We start from the raw sequence: 26,351 nt of genomic DNA, 5'->3' as shown, positions 1-26,351 counted from the left end.
CTAGCAAAGAGGACCTAATAGTATATTAGGATAGAAATATGCCATGATCAAGAGGTATTTACTATAGGAATGTTAAGATAGTTCAATATTAATAAGTCTATTAATATAATTTATTCTAGAAAATAGACTAAAATATTGGTTTAAAAGAAAAATATATCATGACTTCTTTTAGGTATTCTTTACAGAAATAAAAAGATAGATCAATATTAGAAAATCTATTAATATAATTTAGCTTATTAATAAGTAGAAAAAGAAAATGATATATTATTAAAAGATAATGAAAATGCATTTGATAAATTTTATATCCATAACTATTTTAAGTCTTAGTAAAATGGAAATGATACCTTGAAATGATTATCTTTTTAAGTGTCTCAAACCAACTTGAAGCATCGTGCTTCACAACGAAACTCTAGAAATAATTCCATTAGGTAAAGAAAAATCAAAGATCCCTACCACAACTCTTAATTAACAGAGTTCTGAAAGTCCTAGTCAGTTTGATTAGGGAAATGCATGAAAAGAGGTATAAATATTAAAAAGGAGGAGGAAAAATAATCATTATTTAAAGTTAATATGATTATATATCTGGAAATCGGCCCAAAATCCATTAAAAATATTGAGTCCAGCCTAGAGAGCCACAACTACTGAGCCCACACTCCGCAACAAGAGAAGCCACCACAATGAGAAGCCCATGCGCTGCAATGAAGAGTAGCCCCTACTCGCCACAACTAGAGAAAGCCCGCACGCAGCAATGAAGACCCAATGTAGCCAAAAATAAATAAATTTATTTTTTAAAAAATTGAGTCCAGCCTAGAGAGTATCATACTAAGAGAAGTCAGAAAGAGAAAGACAAATGCCGTATGATATCGCTTACACGTGGAATCTAAAATAGGATTCAAATGAACATATCTACGAAACAAAAGCAGACTCACAGATATAGAGAACAGACTTGTGGTTGCCAAGGTGGAAGGGGGGTAGGACTGGGAGTTTGGGATTAGCAGATGCAAACTATTATATATAGGATGGATAAGCAACAAGGTCCTACTGTATAGCAAGGGGAACAATATTCAATATCCTGTGATAAACCATAATGGAAAAGAATATGAATAAGAATATACATATGTATAACTGAATCACTTCTCTATACAGCAGAAATTAACACAACACAACATAGTAAACCAAAAATACTTCAATAAAATTTTTAAAAAACTATACTTCAATAAAATTAATTTAAAAAAACTATTGAGTCCAGAAACATGGCCAATTACAAAACAAATATACAAGAATCAACAGCATTCCCATCAAACAATAAAAAGCAGTTAGAAATTATAATAGGGAAGAGTTCCATTCATAATATCAGTAAAGATAGAAAATAACTAGAAATAAACCAACCTTCAGAAAACAACTAGAAATAAACTTTACCGGGGAAAAATCCTATTGAGGGGCATGGAAAAGAACTTGGAAACCTCTACCGTGTCTTAAATAGAAACACAATGTTTAAAATCCACCTATTTTTCTCAAATTAATGTAAAAATTCACATATTCCAACTCAAGATCCCCAAATGCCTTATCTTAGAATTTAACAAAACAGTTCTAAAGGTAATTTGAAGAATAAAGCTATAATAATATTCAGGGGTTTCCCTGGTGGCGCAGAGGTTAAGAATCCACCTGCCAACGCAGGGGACACAGGTCTGAGCCCTGGTCCGGGAAGATCCCACATGCTGCGGAGCAACTAAGCCCGTGTGCCACAACTACTGAGCCTGCGCTCTAGAGCCCACAAGCCACAACTACTGAAGCCCGCGCACCTAGAGCCCGTGCTCCACAACAAGAGAAGCCACCGCAATGAGAAGCCCATGCACCGCAACAAAAGAAAGCCCACGCGCAGCAACGAAGTCCCAACGCAGCCAGAAATAAATAAATAAATAAAATTTAAATAATAATAGTATTCAGGAAAAGTCTGAAAAATAAGAGACACTTTTGCCCATCCATTAAAATATTACAACGTTTTAGAAATTAAAAAAAATATGGCACTGGCACAGAGGTTTTAAAAAGTGCCTGGGATTTTGTATTAATTGGGTATGGTAAGGTGACAGATGCAAACACAGCTGTCTTTGAAAAAAGAGTTTACTATTTACAGTTCCCAAGAGAAACTGGCATGCCCTGCCATTCTGGGCCAGGTAAGGAAACAATCAGTGTAGGTCAGGAGGAAGGAGTAAGGGGAAACCACCTGCCAGAGCGTTTACTGCGGTTTTCACAGGAAGAAATGGGTGAGGCAGGGTAAACCGCTGAACAGGTTTAGGATTGAATAGTTTGAATAATTTCAGCAGCTCTGAGACTGGTCCCTAGTTGTGTGTTGCCCTGGGGTGATTTAGGGCAGGGGAATGTTGGCCTGGTGTTTGAGAAGGAGATAGAGAAGGTGGTTGGATCAATAGCTATGGGTTTGGGATTGGCTGCCTTGCATACGCATACGTGGAGACAACTTGTTTACCATCTCTAGGAATTAGCTAGCCCTGGGAGGGGCAGTCTCTTCAGGATTAGTAAAACCCCAAGATGTCAAAGCATCCTGAAATACAGAAGAAAAGTTTTTTAAATGATTAGTACAACACAGCAGACAAATGACAATGAAACAGAATAGAAAGATGAGACTGAAGTGCGTAAAAGAATTTGATATGAGGGACTTCCCTGGAGGTCCAGTGGTTAGGACTCTGCACTTCCACTGCAGGGCACATGGGTTTGATCCTGGTCAGGGAGCTAAGATCCTGCATGCCTCGCAGCCAAAAAAAAGGAAAGAAAAAATTGATATGACAAAGATGGTTTTCTAAATCAATGAGAGTTTGCTAGTTTGTTCAATAAGTAGTGCTGCAACAATTTCCTAACCACTTCAGAAAAAGTTGTTAGAATACTATCTCATAAAATAAACGTGAGATGGCTTTAAAAATCTAAATGAAATGACAATGTGCTAGAAACATGGGCAGGTGATTATTTTTTATACCTTGGGGTGGGGGGAACTTTGCCAGTAAAAAATACAGGGTAAGTATGCCCCCATGCAATGTTTGGGACATACTTATAAAGTATTTCTTTGTTTATCTGGAATTCATGTTTAACTGGGCATCCTGTATTTTTATTTGCTGAGCCTAGCTACCTGGGGAGAGGAGACTTTTCTCAGGAAAACAACCAATCAACTGAACTGACAATCAAATAAATGAAAATAAAAATAATGAGAAGGAAGTTTTACCTTATCAGGTAGGTGAAGAGTAGAAAATTGTCAAATCCAGTGTTGGTGAAGGAGTGGGGAAATAGGGCCACTCTAGCCAGCACTGTTACTCTTGCTTCCTCAGTGGTTCCAAACCCACAGACACTTGGCCCTCGGCATCTGCTTCCTCACCCTCCATTCCTCAACCCACTGTAGCCCAACTTCTGCCACTGTCACGCCATTTAACTGCTCTTGCTGATCTGGAAAGCTGAACAGGCATGTCTCAGTCTTTGTCTTATTCAACTCCTTTGACACTGTTCACCACTTTCTTCTTCTTGAAGCACCCTCTTCCCTTGGCTTCCATGGCCCCTCATACCCCTGGTTTTCCACTTATTTTCCCATCCCTCCTTCCCATTCATCTTTCTCTGTCCATCTCTTCAGTGTTGGCACATCTCCTGTTTCTCTAGCAGGTCCTCTTCCCTCACGGTCTCCAGAGCAGAGCAAGGACTCTCTCACTCACATCTGTCTTCAGAGCTCCAGACCTACAAACCCAAATGTTTACTAGCCTTCGATGTTCCACAGGGCACCTCAAACTCAAATGGCCAAAAGGAAAAACATCATCTTCACCCCCAATCTTCCCCATTGCAGAAAAAGCCACCACCACCTAACCAGTTGTTGAAACCAGAAACCTGGATGTCATTGTTAACTGCCTTCTCTCCTCTCCTGCTCTACCCACATCTAGACCATCACCCAAATCACCATGTAAACTTAAACCACTTAGTCTTCTCTCATATCCATCTACTAATTGTCATTTCCTGTGCCACCGCATCACCCAAACCAACTTCAGCTCCTCCATCTCCCTCACCTCCTATGACCCAGCAGAAAAGCAGGCAAAGTGTGAGAACTGGACATTTGCAAAAGAAATTCAAATGACCAACAAACATGAGAAAGCCATCAACATTGTGAGCCATTAAAAATACAGCCAACTTAAAAATTAATAAGAAAAAAGTGAGATACTATTTTTGCCTTAAAAAATCAGCAAAGATAAGGAAAATGATAATACATTGTACTAATGAAGTTCTGGAGAAATGGGAGATTCTCAGATTGGTATAAACCCTTTTGGAGAACAATTTTCAGTATGGTCAAAATTCGAAATGAGCAGAAACTGTAACCCAGAAATTCCTCTTCTAGGAATTTATCCTAAGGAAATTATTAGGTGTGATATGTGTGGACCATAAAGTTCATTACAGCCCTGTCTGTAAGAGCTAATACCCACTGAGTACTTACTCTGGGCATTTTCTCATTTAGTCCTTACAGCAATCAACTCTAGGAAGCTGGGAGTATTGACCTCATTACACAGATGAGAAAACTGAGAATAAAATGAATAACTTTCCTCAGCATGGTTGTTAAGTATCAGGGCTCAAACACAAGCCTAAAAGCCCACACTCTGCTATTTCCTCAACGTGAAGGCCTTGACCTATTGAGGGAGCAGGTTCAGGAGAAATATCTTCTGCGTACTTCCTGCTTGAGTGGGTCAGTGGGGAGGGGTAGTGCAGCACGTGCCAGAAGGGACATATATGGAACCACGAGGGCAGGTCCAGAGTCTACATAGGGGCCTGGAGGCAGTCATCAAGTTGTGGGGAGGATGCCTAGGGCTCTTGTACTTGCATGGAAAATATGTTTTTACTTAAGTGGCTTGGGGAAGGTGATGGATATTATAGAGAAGGGTTTCAGTTAGGAATTGGTCAGGTAGTAGGTAAGCCAGCTAACAGTGGCTTAAGCGAGTCAAGGGATTTTATTTTGTCTCCAGTGTCCTTATGGTGGCTTCTTCTGTCTCCTGCTCTGTCATTCTGCTGCTCTGTCATCACAGCTACAATAAGGAAGAATGGGTTTGGAAAATACAACTAGCAGAGTCTTCCAAGGGGGCAGGGGGTGGGTGCGTGGGGGGGTGGAGATAAAGTCATCAAGCCATGCCTTGTCACCACCACTATGGAGCTTTGATTTTAAAAAAAGAAAAAACTCTAAGAGCTTTCAAAGTCAAGTGGTGAGAGGAGACACTGAGGGAGGTTTTGGAGAAACCCTGTATCTTCAAAGCTCCCCTCCATGTCTGTATCTACTGGATAAGCAGTCCTAAATTTGACTCTTGGCTCCTTGAGAGTGTATATGATATAGCCTTAGCAGGTGCGTTGGCCTTGTCTGGATGGGCCGTGGCACTAGGCAGGGATCTCCAAGAGTCTTCCATGGGGCCTCAGGTGGAGGACAGCTGATACCACTTGGAGACAATAGTTTACTAATTAGTTTGGGGAACCTCGTACTGGTAAACTGGCTCTACAATTTTTTTTTAAATTTAAAACACCACCATGATCTACAGCATTCTCTGGTTGCCAGTGTGTAAGTACTTCCACTCTGACCAATTTCAAGCTACCACGGTATGACAATCAACTTACAGAATTCCTGAATATTTAACAATCAGCTCTTGGGAGGCTGTACGTGGCAACTCTAGCACATCACTCCTGCGAGCCCTTCTGCGGGGACTCCCAGAAATAACTGTGGGGACCTTTGAGGAAAGACTGAGGATTTGCCATCACATGAATGGGACTGAAGTCATTACAAGTTGAATATGAAAAGGCAATCAAGCAATTAAACCCAACTTTGTAGTAACAAGCTGATGAGGTTAGATACTTGGGCTATATTTGCATTAAAATCTTTTAATATGCATTCTCATTATAACATAGACAACTGTGCAGATCCATTTATTCAGCAGGTATTTATTGAAAACCTCCTCTCCGCCAGGGACTATTTGAGACACGAGGGACGAATACAATAAATAAAATAAAGTTATTGTCCTCCTTGAGTTTATACTCTAGGACATATGAAATAAGGTCAGGTAGTTACCATTGTTAGGAAGAAAATCAAAGCAGAGTAGAGGATAGCGAATGAGAGAATTTTATTTTAGGGAGTTCAGGGAAACCCTCGCTGATGAGTTAACATTTGAGCAAAGGTGGGAATGAAGTGAGGGAGGGAGGCGGGCTCCCTCTGGGAGGAACACTCCAGGCAGAAGCAGGAGCACCTGGGAGGATCCTGAGATAGAAGCAAACTGGGCATGAGTGAGGAACAGCAGGAGTCCAGTGTGGCTGGAGCTCAGTGAACAAGGAGGAGTGTGGTAGGAAATGAAGTGAGAGAGGTAGAGAGAAGCCACATCATGGACACTATGCAGAGTTTGCATTTGATGCTAAATGTGATGGGAAGACACGGAGGGTTCTGAGCAGGAAAACAACAATATCTCCTTTGCATTATAAAAGGATGTTGTGTCAACATCATGTGGGTGGTAAGAGAGGAAGCAGAGAGACCAATTAGGAAGCTATTGCTACAGTTTGGGTGAAAGATGACAGTAGTTTAAGCTAAGTGGTAGAAGTGGAGGAAGTGAAGAAGTGGTTAGATTGTAATAGAGTTTACAGGACTTAACAGGAAATCAGGATATGAGATGAAGTAAAAAGAAGATGAGTCTGAGATAAGCTCAATATCTTTGTGCTCTCCTCCCAAATTCTTGAGATTGGTAGGGAAGAGCAGGTGGAAAGAACTAAGAGTTCAGTGGAATGATGATATGTCTTTATTTTGTCTTCATTCTTAAAGGATATTTTTGCTGGGTGTAGAATTCTGAATTGACATTTGTTTTCTTCCAACATGTTAGGCATTGAGGAGGAAACCAAGCATAAAGGTGACATTTTCAGGCAAACAAAACTGCCACTTGAAGATCAAATACACTAAAGACATTCTAAATGTTTTATTACAGGCAGACAAAAGATGATCCCAAGTAAAACGTCTAAATGAATATTGACTGTGAATAATGGTAAGATTATCTTGAGGTTTAAAAAATAAATATTTCATTTGAAAGGCAAAGATTGCCAGAGTAGATAATAAAAATCCAACTATATATTGTCTATAAGAAATATACCTAAAGAATAAATATACCAAAAAAAAGGCTGACAGTGGAAAGGTAGAAAAAGTATGTTAGACAAATACTAAACCAAAAAAAAGCTGACATGGCTAGATTCGTTACAGAATAAAATAGACTTTAAAGCCCAAAACATCTCATAATGGAGAGGGGTGGTCATTTCATAATGATAAAAATCCAATTTACCAGGAAGATATAACAATTCTAAATTTGTATGAACCTAACAACATGCTTTTTAAAAGGTATAAGCAGGGGGAAGCAGGTTCTGTACTGAGACGAGCAGTTGCCAAATTGGGTAGTGGACAAAAAATCACCTCTTAGTGGCTGCTGCTCCCAGGGATATGTACTCAACGAAGCCATGGGCCTGGACCCACCGGAGCACCTGCGTTGTTTGGCAAAGAAGCACAAGACTCCAGGTTGGACTGGCCAAGCTCTAAGCCTCAGCTGGAAAGAAAGCTTTGTGGGCCCAGTGTGCTTCTCTTGGGGCTGAGCAGACAACAGGCAAACCTGCAGGTCAAGAGCACGTGACATCAGATAGTGCTGGGCCTACTCCCTTACAAAAATGACCCAGATCTCAGACCTCCTGGACATTCCCCAGGGAAGACTTGGTATCCTTGTTGGCAAATATGTAAACTTTCTTAAGAGGAAATGGGTCCATGACTTTTTGGACTCCATTTAGGTTTCAAAAGAGTTATATGAGGGACCTTCCAGGCCCCTTGCCCACAAATCCCTCCCACTCTGTGGCTGCAGGAAAGGGAATTTAAGGAGCCCTATTTCAGGAGTTGGGACACAGCACAATTTAAAGGAAAAAGGATGGGCTGTAGCACCAGGCAGAGCTCCATTCAAATCCCAGTGTTTTCAGTCACTTGCTGGATGATGTTGACAAATAACTTAACCTTTGTGAATTGCAGTTTCCTCACCTATAAAACAGAGATTATAACTGTATTACTTTATAGGATTCTTGTGAGGATTAAATTAAATAATGCTTGTGAAGAGTTTAGCATAGAACCTGGTACACAGGAAAAAAGTTGTACCATTATTATTATATTTGCCACAAGCTTGCTTATAATAACAACAACAAAAAAAGGAAACAACCTAAATGTCGATCAATGGGGAGTTGGTTAAATAAAGATGTTACTTACATATATACAGGTGGTGTCTGTGAAGCCCTTTAAAATTACAATGCAGATCTATACTTGTTAATTTGGAAAACTGTTCATGTTATTTATTATTTTGTAGGGAAAAAAACAGGGTTTTATATCAGTATATATAATATGACCTGATTTTATGTTTAAATGAAGTTTGTATAAAGGTATATAGATGTATGTATAATTATATGTATAAGTGCTTAGAAAAATGTTTGGAATGAGATATACCAAACTGTTAACAGTGGTTATTACTGCAGGGTGAGTACATGGGTACATTTCTTTTCTTTCTGCTTATCTGCATTTTAATTTTTTTAATAATGACCATGTGTGATGTGTGTAATAAAAAGAATAATAAAGGAAAAGATAAAAATGTGTGGTCCAGAAGAAGAAAGGACTCCAAATGAGGTCAGCCCAACATAAAGCAGAGTGAAAAAAGGAATGAAGGGTTTTTTTTTTTTTTTAAAGGAAAAGGAAGCTTCATCCAGCTTTTAGAAATTGTGATAAAATACTTATATGTGGAATCTAAAATATGACACAAATGAAACTATCTATGAAACAGAAACAGAATCAGAAACATAGAGAACAGACTGGTGGTTGCCAAGGGGGAGGGGGGTGGGGGAGGGATGGAGTGGGAGGTTGGGGTTAGCAGATGTAAGCTTTTATTTATAGAATGAATAAACAACAATGTCCTACTGTATAGCACAGGGAACTATATTCAATATCCTATGATAAACCACAATGGAAAAGAATATTTTAAAAAGAATGTATATATATATATATATATATATGTATAACTGAATCACTCTGCTGTACAGCAGAAATTAATGCAGCATTGTAAATCAACTATACTTCAATTTAAAAAATATTGATTGAAGAAAAGAGTTCAGGTAGAAAAGACAGTACACAGAATGGGAGAAGGTATTTGCAAATCATATATCTGATAAGGGACTTGTAGTAGAATATATAAGGAACTCTACAACTCAATAATAAAAAGACAAATGATCCAATCTTTAAAAATAAATAAAATTGTGATAAAATATACACAACAAAGAGTTTACCATTTTAACCATTTTTTTTTTTTTTTTTTTTTTTTTTTTTTTTTTTTTTTTTTGGTATGCGGGCCTCTCACTGCTGTGGCCTCTCCCGTTGCGGAGCGCAGGCTCCGGACGCGCAGGCCTAGCGGCCATGACTCACGGGCCCAGTCGCTCCGCGGCATGTGGGATCTTCCCGGACCGGGGCACGAACCCGTGTCCCCTGCATCGGCAGGCGGATTCTCAACCACTGCGCCACCAGGGAAGCCCATTTTAACCATTTTTAAGTGTACAGGTAAGTGGTATTACGTACATTCACACTGTGTGCAGCTATCACCACCACCTTCCATCTCCAGAACTTTCATCTTCCCAAACTCAAACTCTATACCCATTAAATCTCCCCATCCCCCCTCCAACCAACCCTTGGCAACCTCCACTTTACTTTCTGTCTCTATGAATTTGACTACTCAAGGCACCTCATATAAGGAGAATCCTATATTATTTGTCCTTTTATGTCTGGCTTATTTCACTTAGCATAATGTCCTCAAGGTTCATCCATGTTGTGGCATGTGTCAGAATGTCTTTCTTTTTTTCAGGTCAAATAATATTCCATTGTATGTCTACACCACATTTTGTTTATCCATTCATCTATTGATGGACATTTGGCTTGTTTTCACCTTTTGGAGATTGTGAATAGTGTTACTGTGGACATCGGTGTTTATCCGGCTTTTTAATGGAAGGCCTCCCTTTGTCAGTCTGTGTCTGGCCTCTCTCCAACTGCCAATCAGGTTGAGATTCACCTAGCATTTCACAGGCAGCTACTGAGTTCCAGGAGCTAGGCTAAGTGCTTTCAGTCCATTGTTTATGAAACCCCCCCAAAAAAACCCTGTACGTGAAGTAAGCACAATTATCCCCATTTTACAGATGAGGCTACTCAAGCTCAAAGAAGTCAAGTAACATGCCCAAGGCCACTGTAACAGAGATGCAGGATGGACTAGATTATGCTATAGTAACAAATGATCTCAAGATCTCAGAGACAGGTAGGTGGTTTTTTCTCTGACAAATAATTACTTCTCACTCATGTTACATGTCATCATAGGTCAGCTTGTCCCTCCTCTGTATTATTGTCACTCCAGGCTGAAGCAACAGCCCCTCTCAGGGACATTGCTGGATTCATGGTAGAGAGAAAAGAAAAAGATAGCAGACCACAGGCTAGCTGAAAACATCTGCTTAGAAGTGACACGGCCATTGACACTCACGTTTTATTTACCAAATCAAATCTTACGGCCACTCCTGAATTCAATAGGGCAGAGATGTAGTATAACCCTCCCCCAGGATGGACAGTGAATGGTTTAAACAGAAATGTAATCTACTGCAGCTCCACAGCTGGGGATGCTCCTGGAGCTGAGAGAAATGACAGTAAATCTGCTGGGGAAGCTGGCAGGTGTTCAGGCTGAGTCTACTTTGCAAAAGTAGAAGCCAAAGTCTGTGAGCGCCCCAGAAGCGTTCTATCTCCAGAGGACTGACCCACATTAACCAAATGCAAGGGAGATTATAGACAAAGAGGAGGTCAAGACGTTTGTTTACAGTGAGAATTGGAAAGGCCACAGGGATCGGACATGTGGGTCCTTTGGAAACACAGTGTCTTTCCCGGAGTGAGGGCTCCTAAGGATCCTGCTGTAACCAGGAGGCTGCTGGTGACCCTGCAGTCAGCGCTGCAGAGTAATAGGTAGGGCTGGAGGCTCCTGTGGTAAAACACAAGACAGGTCCAGCCCCCCTAATTCCCTGAAATACTGCCATCTTTTTACTTTCATGTAGAAAAAGCAAGCTAGTGTGTTCCTGGCACTGTGCTAGCAAAAATCCCCCAAGGACCTCCTTGGAGCCCTATAAGTGGAGATTATTCAGCCTGTTTAACAGGGGGAAAGGGGAGCGAGATGGACAGGGATATATATACATCAATACACACACTTTATATGAGTACATTATATCTTATATATTATATGTAATGATCTTGCCTGCATACATTTTATATATATACATAATATATATATGTTATACATAATATATTATATACGTGTGTGTGTGTGTGTGTGTGTATAGTAGAGAAAGGTCAAAAATGGGCAGAAGACCTAAATAGATATTTTTCCAAAGAAGACTTACAGATGGCCAAGAAGCACATGAAAAGCTCCTCAACATCACTAATTATTAAAGAAATGCAATTCAACACTACAATGAGGTATCACCTCACACCAGTTAGAATGGGCATCATCAGAAAATCTACAAACAACAAATTCCGGAGAGGGTGTGGAGAAAAGGGAACCCTCTTGCACTGTTGGGGGGAATGTTAATTGATACAGCCACTATGGAGAACAGTATGGAGGTTCCTTAAAAAACTACAAATAGGGCTTCCCTGGTGGTGCAGTGGTTGAGAGTCCGCCTGCCAATGCAGGGGATGCGGGTTCATGCCCTAGTCCGGGAAGATCCCACATGCCACGGAGTGGCTAAGTCTGTGAGCCATGGCGGCTGAGCCTGCGCGTCCGGAGCCTGTGCTCCATGACAGGAGAGGCCACAGCAGTGAGAGGCCCGCGTACCACAAAAAAAAAAAAACAACCTAGAAATAGAATTACCATATGACCCAGCAATCCCACTACTGGGCATATACTCAGAGAAAACCATAATTCAAAAAGACACATGCACCCCAATGTTCATTGCAGCACTATTTACAATAGCCAGGTCATGGAAGCAACCTAAATGCCCATCAACAGATGAATGGATAAAGAAGATGTGGTACACATATACAATGGAATATTACTCAGCCATAAAAAGGAACGAAATTGGGTCATTTGTTGAGACGTGGATGGATCTAGAGACTGTCATACAGAGTGAAGTAAGTCAGAAAGAGAAAAACAAGTATTGTATATTAACGCATATATGAGGAACCTAGAAAAATGGTACAGATGAACCGGTTTGCAGGGCAGAAATTGAGACACAGATGTAGAGAACAAATGTATGGACACCAAAGGGGGAAAGCTGCGGGGTGGGGTGGTGTGTGATGAATTGGGAGATTGGGATTGACATGTATACACTGATGTGTATAAAACTGATGACTAATAAGAACCTGCTGTATAAAAAAAAGGGGGTTTTCCTGGTGATGTAATTATGTATATTTAGATTTTTAAAAATTATTTTCTGATCTGTATTGAGCACACATCAGTCTATAATTGGGAAACACTTATTAAAAATTAAAACAATTCTAAAACAAATTAGTGGGCTGAAGAATTGCAACAGTTATGGGAATTCACCCTTCCTGGATTTTCTATCCAAATACCATCACAGCAGTCCTTTTTTGGGTGCCTGCTGTCTGCTCAGATGGCAGGTGTTGCGTCTACAGTGAAAAACAAGATGCAGACACGTCCTCACAGAGCTCCCAAGGTGGGAAAGATAATGAATGTGTGGTTTCCATCAAGCATTATGGAGGCCAGAGAAGTGAGGGTGGCGAAGAGCTTTTCCCCAAATGCCCAGTGACCAAGAGGTTGGTCCTCCAGACAGAGTGTTTCAGAGCAAGGGTTTTAGACCTGAATTCAAAATTCTAGTTTCATTACCTTAGCTGTGTGAGACCCCCACTCCCACCCAAGGCAATAATGAAACCTCTCGGCTTCAGTTTTGCTCTCTGTAAAATGGGTCATTGTAAGATTAACTGAGATAATGCATGTAAAATCCTGAGCTCGGTGGCTGGCCCACCGTGAGCTGCTGATTTGTGTGTGTGTGGGTGTGTGTTGGGTTTTCGTTGCTGCGCGCAGGCTTTCTCTAGTTGCAGCGAGTGGAGACTACTCTTCGTTGTGGTGCACAGGCTTCTTCTCATTGTGGTGGCTTCTGTTGTTGCAGAGTACGGGCTCTAGGCACGCAGGCTTCAGTAGTTGTGGCACTTGGGCTCAGTAGTTGTGGCTCGCAGGCTCTAGAGCGCAGGTTCAGTAGTTGTGGTGCACGGGCTTAGTTGCTTCACGGCATGTGGGATCTTCCTGGACCAGGTCTTGAACCCGTGTCCCCTGCATTGGCAGGCGGATTCTTTTTTGTTTTGTTTTGTTTTGTTTTGTTTTGTTTTTTGCGCGGTACGCGGGCCTCTCACTGCTGTGGCCTCTCCCGTTGCGGAGCACAGGCTCCGGGCGTGCGGCTCAGCGGCCACGGCTCATGGGCCCAGCCGCTACGCGGCATCTGGGATCTTCCTGGACCGGGGCACGAATCCGTGTCCCCTGCATCGGCAGGCGGACTCTCAACCACTGCGCCACCAGGGAAGCCCTGGCAGGCGGATTCTTAACCACTGCGCCACCAGGGAAGCCCAAGTGTCTGATATTTAAGACATTTGACCCAGGACTTCCAAATCCAAGTTTGTTGTTCTTCTCAGCCCACTGCACTGCCTCTAACTAGGGGCAAGGCGTACTTCCTCAGTCACAATGGTGCTCCCTGCAGTGTGGTAGGGACTTTATGTCCCTGCAAAATAATGACTGGCAAGAAACTGTTGTCTCTAAGAAGACAGAACTGGGAGGCAGGGGTGGGGAGACTGCATAGCCTTCTGAACCATTTGAAAAAATCATTTTCTTGTCCATGAATTCTTCTCAGGCTTAAAAATATGGGAATGAAATTATCTTAATAATTTGAATTAATGGACTCTTTAGTGACTCCTTCAGTGGAAAGCTCTTTTCCCTCCGCAGAGCTCGGTTCTCCTCAAAGCTGAGTCTGAGGACCACCTTTATGGGAATCTGTGCTCCGCCCCACCACCCCTCCACTGGCTCCAATGAATCAGAATTTCTGGGGCAGTGGAGGAGGGAGAAGCCTCCTTAGCCTCACTTTTAATTAGCTCCCCTGGTAATTCTCCAAGACACCAAAGTTACAGAACCACTGCTTTATGAACCCTTTGGCATATCAAGTGCTTAGAAATGTTACTTTCCCCTCAGTCTGCTTTCACTGAGATGATATCACAGTCCTGCAGGCCAAGAGAATCCAACTGTAACTTTGACATGATTTACTGTGCAAACTAAAATTATTCACCCTGTCATCCATTGTCATACTAACACCAGTGGTCAAATGCTGCCTCAACGGGTTAAATCAGCATAATGGTATTCTATGTAAATATATATTTAAAAAATTGAGCAGGCTTTTTTCACTGTATTGCAGACAAGCTCTAAGATGTGTAAAGTGAAAAAAATCAAAGTGTACAACGATGTGCTTAGCCTGCTAGCACTTGTATAAAAGTGCTACACACACAAGATATACACATACGTACTGGTATATGCAAATTTTAGTGTATGCAAATCTCTGGAAGGATAAACAAGAAACTGGGGTGGGAGGAGTTGTGGTTGCCTCCAGGAAGAGGAAGTGCGAATGTGGGTAAGAGAAAGACTTTTCACAGTGCTGTGTACCTACCCTAGCTCTTGAATTTTGAACCATCTGAATGCATTCCTTTTTCAGAAATAAACTCAAATGTGAAAGCATGCTGCCCGCGTGACGCTGTCTCTAAGCTGCTCTGAATGCATAAGCCTCGTTCTCAGCTCATCCCTATGACTCCCTGTTCTTCACACTGTCTTTTCATCTAAGGCTCTCCTTCTACCGAGTCAATCACTGAACTTGTCCATCCGCAGACATACTTTGACCAGACTGTTAAGCCAGACAACTCCACTGGCACTTAACATTCCAGTCCGGAGGCAGCACGCTTGCAAAAGATTTCATGATTTTAGATTCTGGCAAGAGGCAAGAGGTCAGTGTGCTTATGTAAGCCAGCATCGCTTCTCCATCGAGACGTGCTCAGGAAGATAAGGTGCCCCTCAGCCTCCCACTGCACCACGGCACACATAGGACCAGAGGCAGCTCTGAGACCCTTGAGAGGGAGGGAACTGAGTCCCCATCCTGATGAGGGGCCTTGACCAATCCTAAATTGATTAGTTTCAGCCAAACAGTGACATATTATTAAGAATAACGTAAGGGAGGGAATTCCCTGGCAGTCCATTGGTTAGCACTCTGCGCTTCCACTGCTGGGGGCCCGGGTTTGATCCCTGGTCGGGGAGCTAAGATCCGCAAGACGCGTGGCCAAAAAATAAAATTAAAAATTAAAAAATTAAAAAAATTAAAATGTGTTAATGGACACTTTGCAAACGCATCCAAGTTTAAAAAAAAAAAAAAAAAAGAATAACGTAAGGGTAACAGGATCCAGCCATTCCACTCCTAGGTATTTGCTCAAGAGAAAAAGAAATATTATGTCCATATAAAGACCTGTACACGAATGTTCATAGCAACTTTATTTTTAATAATCCCAAACTGGCAACAACCCAAATGTCCAACAAATTGTGGCATATCAATACAACGGAATACTACTCAGCAATAAAAAAGAATTAACTACTGATACTTGCAACAACATGGATGCATCTAGAAAAAAAATTGCTGAATGAAAAAAGCCAGACCAAAAAGGAGTGCATGATTTCATTTATAAAAATCTCTAGAAAATGCAGGCTGATCTATAGTGACACAAAGCAGATTAGTGGTTGCTTGGGCTGCGGTAAAGGGGGATGAGAGGGAATGATTACAAAGAAGCAGGAGGAAACTTTCAGGGGTGATGGAGATGTTCACTATCTTGATTATAGTGATGGTTTCACGGGTATATACATATGTCAAAACTTATCAAATTACACACTTTAAATATGTGCAGCTTGTTGTATATAAAACCTCAACAAAGCTGTTTTTTACAAAAAGGATCATGGAGTATCATGTGGAACTCAAGTTCCATAGGTTATGCTTTTGGGGTTGAAGGAAATGTTCTATATCTAGATTGTGGTGGTAATTACACAACTGTATACAGCATTAAAGTTCATCAAATTGCATACTTAAAATCAGTGATTTTTGCTGCATGTAAATTACGCCTCAATGAAACTGATTTTTACAAACAGGACATACACATGGACACATCCACACACGCACAGAGACCAGGTTAGCAACTGGACCCAGGGACATCTGATGCCCACCAGCCACTGCTGCAAATATACTCTCTTCATCTTTCTCTCTCTCTTTTCTCTGGCTCTCCATATGCCTACATCATTTTTCTCTCTCTCCAGTTCTTTGGCCTGAAAGGCAGAGCATTCAGCAGCCAGTACTCTCTGAGCTTTATATTCTAAGGCCCAGATATCAAAAAAAAAAAAAAAAAAAAAACACAAAAAGGAACTTCTCTCTGAGTCAAGTTGCAAAATTTGTGGAGATGGATTCTTATTGGTCTGTTCTGAGTTGTGTATTAGGCCTTTGTTCGCTTGTTCAAAAATTACTGATCAGCACTTGCAGACACTGTGCTAGGCCCCAGGATCCCTCGGACAATGAGACTAATGAAGTCTCTGCCCCAGTGGAGCTTACAATCTAGTGAGGAGGCAGGCAATAAACGAGCCAACAAATAAACACTCCCACTTCAAATCATGGTAAGTGCTTCAGAGAGCAAAACTGAGAGAAAGGGGAGAGAGAGTGACGGGGCATGGGGTTATCTTAGATAAGGTGGCCAAGGATGGTTTCTAAGGTGGTGACATTTGAATAGACATGAAGGATAAGGGGTCAGCTCTCCAAAGATCTGGCAGAAGAGAAGTTAGAGGGAACAGCATGTGTAAAGACCCTGGGGCACGTCTGTGAGGCCAGGTGGCTGGAGCATAGTCAGGAAAACAGAAGGAGATGAGGCCAGACCATGTAGGGCCTTGCAGCACAGGGAGAGGAAGTTGCATTTTATTCCCAGTGTCTTGGGAAGCCTCTGGGGCAGTTGAAGCAGAGGACTGGCTTGATGTGATTTTTTTTTTCAAAAGCTCCTTTGGCTGCTATGAGAATAGGTTGTAGCAGGGCACCAGTAGAAGGCACATATTGAAGGCACACCAACAGGACTTGCTAACGGGTTGGGTGTTAGGGAAGAAGGAGGGAGAAGGTTAGGGAAAAAAGATGGTGCATAGGCAAAGAAAAGAATAAAGTGGATAAACGTGGCTGAGGTGGAGTCCTGCTTACTAGCAAGACATCTCCCACCGTGATCACATGGCTGAAGGTGTGGATGGAGTGAACAAGCAATCAAAGTAATACACGTCTATTTTAAATTCCCTCTCTAAGCCCCAGTAACCTGGTCTGGAAAAGGAGGTGGTTGGAATAGCTTCAGTGGTTCTCAGTGAGGAAATACCCATTACAGAATGATGACATTTAGAGGAAGGGGCCAGGGGTTCTAGACATCTGGAAAATGTAGGATATTCCACATAATACAGAATGGTCCCGTGATCCACTTTCAAATGCCCCATTGCACATTTATAAAGATGAAAAACCTATAAAAATATCTGAGCCTAGAATCTACATCCATTTCCCATACAAGCATGGTTTTTAAAAATACTTCCCAGGAGTACAACTCAAATGAAAATCAAGGGATTTGATCCGTATAGAGAATTGCTTTTGGAAGAGCTTGTCACCAATAGCAATGCTCATAGCTTTTGAAGTGCAGCACATAGCCATCAGTCTACATTTATAGCTGTGGCCTCCAGGGTGATTCCATGTGTAGATGCAAACATCTATTGCAGTCACTTCTAGGGTAATCACGCCTAAGTATTTACAAATTTAAAATACATTTTAGGGCTTCCCTGGTGGCGCAGTTGTTGAGAGTCCGCCTGCCGATGCAGGAGACACGGGTTCGTGCCCTGGTCCGGGAAGATCCCACATGCCGCGGAGCAACTAAGCCCGTGAGCCATGGCCGCTAGGCCTGCGCGTCCAGAGCCTGTGTTCCGCAACGGGAGAGGCCACAACAGTGAGAGGCCCGCATACCGCAAAAAAAAATTAAAATAAAATTTTTAAAAAATACATTTTATTGTACATTACTTTCTTTTATTTTTATGGGTAGGAAATTGTAATCCTAAGAATATATATAGGGCTTCCCTGGTGGTGCAGTAGTTAAGAATCTGCCTGCCAATGCAGGGGACACAGGTTCGAGCTCTGGCCCGGGAAGATCCCAAATGCCAAAGAGCAACTAATCCCATGTGCCACAACTACTGAGCCTGCATTCCCCAGCTACTGAAGCCCGTGCACCTAGAGCCCATGCTCCCCAACAAGAGAAGCCACTGCAATGAGAAGCCCGTGCACCACAACGAAGAGTAGCCCCTGCTCGCCACAACTAGAGAAAGCCCGCGTGCAGCAACAAAGATCCAACACAGCCAAAAATAAACAAATAAATAAATTTTAATATATATCTACACTAATTTAGTCCTCGAACAATCTTATGAGGTAGACACTGTCATTGGCCCCATTTTATAGATGAAAAAACTGAGGCACAAAATAGTACCCCAGTTCACACAGCTAATAAGCAGCAGAGCAGGAATTTGAACCCAGAATGATTACTCCAAAAATCATATTGTCTGAAGCACTACATCATAGGTAGGTTATCTACAAATTTTATTTCAGGATAGTAAGGTTGTTATTAATATTGGTCTGACGAGGATGAGATTCAATGATCTAGATGCTCTAGGTCTCTCCCAGCTCTAAAATTCATTTATTTGGCTAGATTCCTAAACAACTCTTCCTACTCAATTTAGCCTTATACTTGGAAGCATGAGGAACTTCCCTGAAGAGGAACAGTGTTATGTCAAATTAATGAAGTTTTTTGCTTTTTAACACAATACCAAAATCTAGTGAGGACACAGTACAGACTCTCGCAAACATTGCTGGTGAGAGGACAATGAGTGACCGCGTCTCAACAGAAATTCAGCAAAATACCATATCCTTTGACTCTGACGTCATTCAGAAAATCTTTCCTAAGGAAATATATTTTTATGGTGGTAAAATACACCTAATATAAAATTTACCATTTCAACCATTTTTAAGTATGCAGTTCGGTAGCATTTAGTACATTCACAATGTTGTTGTGCAACCATCACCACTAACTAGTTCCAAGATATTTCATCACTCCAAAAGGAAACCTCATATCCATTCATTAGTCACCCCTCATTCCCCTCTGCTCCAACCTCTGACAACCAACTAACCTGCTTTCTGTATCTATGAATTTATCTATTCTGAATATTTAATATAAATGGAATCATACGATATGTGACCTTCTGTATCTGGCTTCGTTCACTCAAAATATTGTTTTTAAGGTTCATCCATATTGTAGCATGTATCAGTACAGTATTCCTTCTTTGTTTTAATTTTTTTAGGTAAAATTCACATAACATGAAATTAAACTTTTCTTATTTTATTTATTTTTGCCTTGTTGGGTCTTCATTGCTGTACGCGGGCTTTCTCTAGTTGTGTCAAGTGGGGGCTACTCTTTGTTGTGGTGCGCGGGCTTCTCATTGCAGTAGCTTCTCTTGTTGCGGGCTCAGTAGTTGTGGTGCATGGGCTTCATTGCTCCGCGGCATGTGGGATCTTCCTGGACCAGGGCTCGAACCCACGTCCCCTGCATTGGCAGGTGGATTCTTAACCACTGTGCCACCAGGGAAGCCCCAAAATCAAACATTTTAAAGTGTACAATTCAGTGACATTTAGTACAGTCACAATGTTGTGCAGCTACCACCCTACCTGGTTCCAAAACATTTTCATCATCCCAAAATTAAACCCATACTCATTAGACTGTTAATTCCCATTCTCCCCTCTGCCCCTGACAACCATCAATCTACTTTCTGTCTCTATGGATTTATCTATTCTGGATATTTCATATAAATGGAATAATATACTATATAACTTTTTGTACCTGGCTTCTTTTACTGAACATGATGTTTTTTGAGGTTCACCCACATTGTAGTATGTATCAGTACTTCATACCTTTTTATGGTTGAGTAATATTTCACTGTATGGATATACCACATTTTGTTTATCCATTCACCCATTAATGGACATTTGGATCATTTCCACCTTTTGGGTATTGTGAATAGTGCTGCTATGGACATTTGTGTACAAACTTTTGTTTGAACACCTATTTTCAATTCTTTCAGATATATGTGTGTATATATATTATATACATATATATATAATATATATATATAAGATTGGAATTGCTGGGTCATATGGTAATTCTTAAGAATGTTTTTTCTTTTTTTTTTGGTTGCGCTGCATGGCAGGCAGGATCTAGTTCCCAACCAGGAATCGAACCTGTGCCCCCTGCAGTGGAAGTGCAGAGTCTTAACCACTGGGCCACCAGGTAAGTCCCAAAGGGTCATATGTTAATTCTAAGTTTAACTTTTGAGGTGTCACCAAATCAAACCATTTCCAAACCATTTTCTACAGTGGCTGCACCATTTTACATTCCTACCAGCAATCTTCCAATTTCTCCATCTTCACATTCTCTTAACGCTTATTTTTGTTGTTGTTATGGCCATCCTAGTGGGTTTGAAGTCATATCTCATTGTGTGTGTTTTGATTTACATTTTCCTAATGATTAATTACATTGAGCATCTTTTCTTGTGTTTATTGGCCATTTGTATATCTTCTTTGGAAAAATGTCTATTCAGATCTTTTGTCCTTTTTAAAAATTGGTTTGTTTGCCTTTTTGCTGTTGAGTTGTGCCTGAGGAAATAATTTTAAATTGGAAAAACTATTTAAACATAAAGATATTTGTCACAGTATTATTTACAATAGTGAAAAAATTGAAAATGACACAAATGTCTAACAATAGGGGATACAAAAACAGTCCCAGCCCTCAAGGGCATTCTGTCCTGTCAACGAAGCACAAGAAAAACAATAAATTCAGTAAGACCCATGTACAGGGTGTGCACAGGGTACCAAAGATGCTCAGAAGAGGGGTTGGGAGCAGGTCAGGGGCCTCTTCCCCAAGCAAGTGAAGAAATGTGAGGGTAAGTGTATGCGAAGCAGAAGAATGGCATGCATCCAGAGTTGCAAAAGAGAATGATACAATTGGGGAACTACAAAAAGTTTTTTGGTCTGTGCTGTGAGGTTCAGTGTAGGGAATCAGGAAGGAGCTGGAGCAAGAAAGTTCTTTTGTGCTAAAACTTTACCTGAAAGCTCAGAGAGCTTCAGAAGGAGGCAACATCATGAACTTCATGTTTTGGAAAGCTAACTCTGACAGTCACATGAAGAATTGTTGATGGTGGGTCCAGGCTAGGGTCTAGTTCGGAAAAGTTACAAGACAGAATGAACTAAAACAGTGGCTGTAGGGAGAGAAGTTAAGAAGATCAGGGATTAGATATGATCCCTATGTCATAGTTCCTGCCTGTTATGTATTAGATTGTGCCCCCCCCCCCGCAAAATAGATAGGCTGAAAACCTAAACCCCCAATACTTCAGAATGTGACCTTCTTTGGAAATAGGGTCGATGCAGATGTAATTAGTTAAGATGAGGTCATACTGTAGTAGGATGAACCCCTAATCAATATGACTGGTATCCTTATAAGAAGACAGTCATGTAAAGATAGAGACACACAGGGAGAACTCCATGTGATGACAAAGGCAGACTGGAGTGATGCAGTTGCAAGCTGGGGAGTGTCACAGGTTGCCAGAAAACCACCCAAAGCTAGGAAAAGGCAAAGAAAGATTCTCCTACAGGTTTCAGATGGACCATGGCCCTGCTGACACCTTGACTTCGGTCTTCTAACCTCTAGAACTCTGAGAAAATAAGTATCTCTTGTTTAAGCCACCTGGTCTGTGGTACTTTGTTACAACAGTCCTGGTAAACTAATACACTCCCACTTATTTAGGATGATGTTCTGGCATAACTATGTAGTTCAGTAAATACAATAGCTAACATTTCTTGAGCAGTTACTCTGTGTCAGGCTGTGTTTTAAGTGCTTTACTCAGAGCAACCCATTTCAACCTCTCAATTCCCTGTGAGGAAGATTCTATTATTATTTCCACTTTATATTTAAGAAAACTGAAACACAGCATAGTCAAGTCAATTTCCCAAGGTTACAAAGCTAGGTAAATGGCAGAGCCAGGATTTCATGCTTGGCAGGCTGACTCCAAGCTCTAGTGTTCTTATACAATATACTATGCAGCCATTCTAATAAATATTTGCTGAAAGTTTCGATGGGTGGATGAATGAATGATTGATTGAGTAAATCTGGATTTATTACCAGGGTGAATAGTAGAGGTGATGAAGAAGAGAGAGGAATCAAGCCTGATGCCAAGGTGTTTTGCTTGGAAGACATAAATAAGGGATCTCCATTTATTGAGGCAGGAAAAAGAGGGGCAAAGTCAGATTTGGGGGATGGAGGTTGAAAGCTGGAGAAACAATGAATACATTTTTTGAAATGCTTAGTTTGAACCACCGTGAGACAAGCAAGTGAGATGTCCTGTAGACTGTTGGACAAATGGATCTGGAGCTCCAGAGAGAGATGTGGGTTGTAATTATAGATTTGGGAGCCATCAGTGTACCTAATGTCAGGGGTTTGGATGAGATCACCAAAGCAAAATATGTAGGAAGAGAAAAGCAGACCACCTAAGACAGAGCTTTGGGGAAAACTGGAATTCAGGGGGCCAGTGGGGGTAAAGGAGCCTTTACTTACTAGCACAGGGTCTGTCATGGAAAGGACAAAAGTCAGGTTATAGTGGGTTGAGGAGGGAATAGAAAATGAATCAAAGGGTAAGCATACATGCTGCAAGTGAGAAAGTGAGAAAGATGGATGATGGGCTGGGGCAGAGAGTAGGTGCAGAGGCAACTATACACAGTGCTGTGCCGGGGTTGCTCATACCAAGTGATTGTGAAATTTCAGGAATTTTGCAAGCTGGTTGTTAAATACAGCCATTATTAAACATTAAGTTGTGGGGACTTCCCTGGTGGTCCAGTGGTTAAGACTTCACCTTCCAATGCAGGAGTGCAGGTTCGAACCCTGGTCAGGTAGCTAATCCTACATTCCTCGTGGCCAAACAACCAAAACAGAAAACAGAAGCAATACTCTAACAAATTCAAGACTTAAAAAAAAAACAACCAACTAACTTAAAAAAAAAAATTAAGTTGTAAACAACAAGGGCCTGTATAGTACAAGGAACTATATTCCATATCCTGTGATAAACGGTAATGGAAGAGAATATGAAAAAGTATATATGTACAACTGAATCACTCTGTTGTACAGTAGAAATTAACACATTGTAAATCAACTATCCTCAATAAAATAAATTTTTAAAAATTAAGTTGTACAAACTTATAATTAAACTATATTTAAAGACAAAGGTCATTAATTCTTAAAACTCATCATTTTCTAATTATTTTACTACATTTTACTATTATCTATGGTATCTGTTTGATGGAAATATTATAATGGTGTGCTACTGCACATCTCTTCTCAAATCTATGTTCAGTGACGTCTACTGGTAGCTTGAAGTTGTTCATGGCAGGAGTATTTATACCATGGAAATTGGAAAATGCTACAGATCAGAGATTGTTTCATTGTTTTGAGGATTGTGTACATTTAAGAAATTAATGGAGGGATTCCCTGGTGGCACAGTGGTTAAGAATCCACCTGCCAACACAAGGGACACAGGTTTGAGCCCTGGTCCGGGAAGATCCCACATGCCGCAGAGCAACTAAGCCCATGCACCTCAACTACTGAGCCTGCGCTCTAGAGCCTGAGAGCTGCAACTATTGAGCCCACGTGCCACAATTGCTGAAGCCCGCGCACCTAGAGCCCGTGCTCTGCAACAGGAGAGGCCACCACAATGAGAAACCCGCGCACCGCAAGGAAGAGTGGCGGCCCGCTCTTGCGGCAACTAGAGAAAGCCCGTGTACAGCAACGAAGACCCAATGCAGCCAAAAATAAAAATAAATTTTTTTAAAAAGAAATTAATGGAGAAAATGTTAGGAATGCATATTAAACTTAAAAGTGCATCCTGTCTGTAGCTATTACATTGTAAGCAGCACCAAAAAAATTGAAGAAAAGTCCTCCAGCATTCAGAAACTATTTTCCAATTCCACAAAGAAGTCACATCATTGATGAATGAGTGAAGTTCTAACATAAGTCTTCATTGTTCTACTTTTGTGTCTTTAACAAAAGGGAAAATATCGACCATCATTTATGGTGGGTTTGTCAATTGCAACCATAGGTTGGCTAGGATGTAACAGTTTGGCAAAAATCAACAAAAGCATTCTCTGAGAATTAATTGGCTATATGGAATTTACAGTAACAAGTAATGCATATTTTATTACTTTAAAATTGTATGTTACACATCCTTTATATAGTAAAATGTATAGTAAACATATATGTGTATATGTATATATGTACATGTGTAGATATACACACATACACATGTACACACAATTGATTTCCCCCCAGACATTGTTCAACCTCCTGACTACATCAGAGGCAACAGTCTCACTCCTATTGGAATGGGCCATTGGATTTAAGGTAGTAAAGGCCTTCGATGCTGAGTGGCTGGAGGAGGCACTGAATCTGCCAAGGACGAGACAATGACAAGGGTGGGCCTTCAAGGCCCAAGGAACTCCATGCATTGAGTGATGGGGAGGGCAGCAGAGGAGAGCAACAATGAGGGGTAGTGGTTTTAACAGCTTGAAGAGAACTGTCTCGAGCTGGTATTACCCAAGGGCAGAAGAACAATGGTCTGGCCTGGCCACAGAGAGCCGACCCCTCATCTCCCACTGGCCTTTGTAGTACATGGGTCACGGGAGAATGAGTAGCTTCTGTTTTTTGAGGTTGCAGAGAAAACAGTGCCCTCAGGGGACAACTTGGTTTCAGTTAATAGTAACAGCTTCCACTTATTGAATGCAAGGGGAGTATAGCGCAGTGATATAATCAGGGTTTCTGAGTTAGACATTTCAGGTTAGAATTCTAGCTCTGCCACTTACTAAATGTGTGATACTGGGCAAGTATACTCACCCTTTCTGAGCTTCCATGTCCTAATCTGTAAAATGAAGGTAATATTTTCTACCACTCAATAGATAATACACTTCAAACACTAAGCACAGTGCCTGGCACATGGTAAACTCTCAGTAAATTGTAAATACTATTTTGGCTTTGTAAGTGGAAAAGGAAGATACATAATTATATAAATACAATTATACATGGGGGTAAGGAGGGGAAAAGAAATACAATATAATAATGGATGGGCTTCCCTGGTGGCGCAGTGGTTGAGAATCTCCCTGCCAATGAAGGGGACACGGGTTCGAGACCTGGTCTGGGAAGATCCCACATGCCATGGAGCAACTGGGTCCGTGAGCCACAACTACTGAGCCTGTGCGTCTGGAGCCTGTGCGTCTGGAGCCTGTGCTCCGCAACAAGAGAGACCGTGACAGTGAGAGGCCCGCGCACTGCGATGACGAGTGGACCCCGCTTGCCACAACTAGAGAAAGCCCTCGCACAGAAACGAAGACCCAACACAGCCAAAAATAAACAAATTAAAATAAATTTAAAAAAAAACTATTCCCCTAAAAAAAAAATAATAATAATAATAATGGTTGTCCCTGGATGTCAGGACAATGAGGTTTTTTCTTTCTTCACGTCCTCTGTATTTCCCAAAACGTCTACAAGAAAATTTTGACTTTCAGTTTTTTAAAAAAACAGTTTTTAAAGCAAGGAGTGTGCATAGGAAGAAAAATCATTAAAAAAAAAAAAAAAAAAGACCAGTGTTATCTCAGGGCATGAGAAAATAAAAGTCTTCTGCAGGATACGCAGGCCTAGCATCTGGTCAAATTATTGCAAACGGCAGAAAGAAACACTTGCAGGGTTTAGTATTTCCAAGTCATCCTTTATCACCACTAAAAAAATTTGATAAGTTCAAAGGCTGTCTCCTCTTCTCTATTGTCTGTCTCATCCTGTGATTTTTAGATTTCAAGAGGATTTGCAGTAATGAATAAAGGTGCTATAAATTAATCTAAACATGATTCAAATCTCTAATTTATGTATTCATTAAAATTTTATCTGTTATCAATCTTAGGGTTCCAGGTGTTAATGGCAACTCTAAGTGAAAGTCAAATATAATCATTTGCATAAAAGCATTAGAAGATGATTAATTGGTATGTTCATGCAGCTGTGATCTACTCTGCACTTCTAGAGCTAAAAAAAAATGTTTCACGAAAAACATTTA

Source organism: Kogia breviceps, chromosome 1 (genome assembly GCF_026419965.1).
Source record: "Kogia breviceps isolate mKogBre1 chromosome 1, mKogBre1 haplotype 1, whole genome shotgun sequence".
Lineage (NCBI taxonomy): Eukaryota > Metazoa > Chordata > Mammalia > Artiodactyla > Physeteridae > Kogia > Kogia breviceps.
This window is presented reverse-complemented; position numbering follows the sequence as displayed.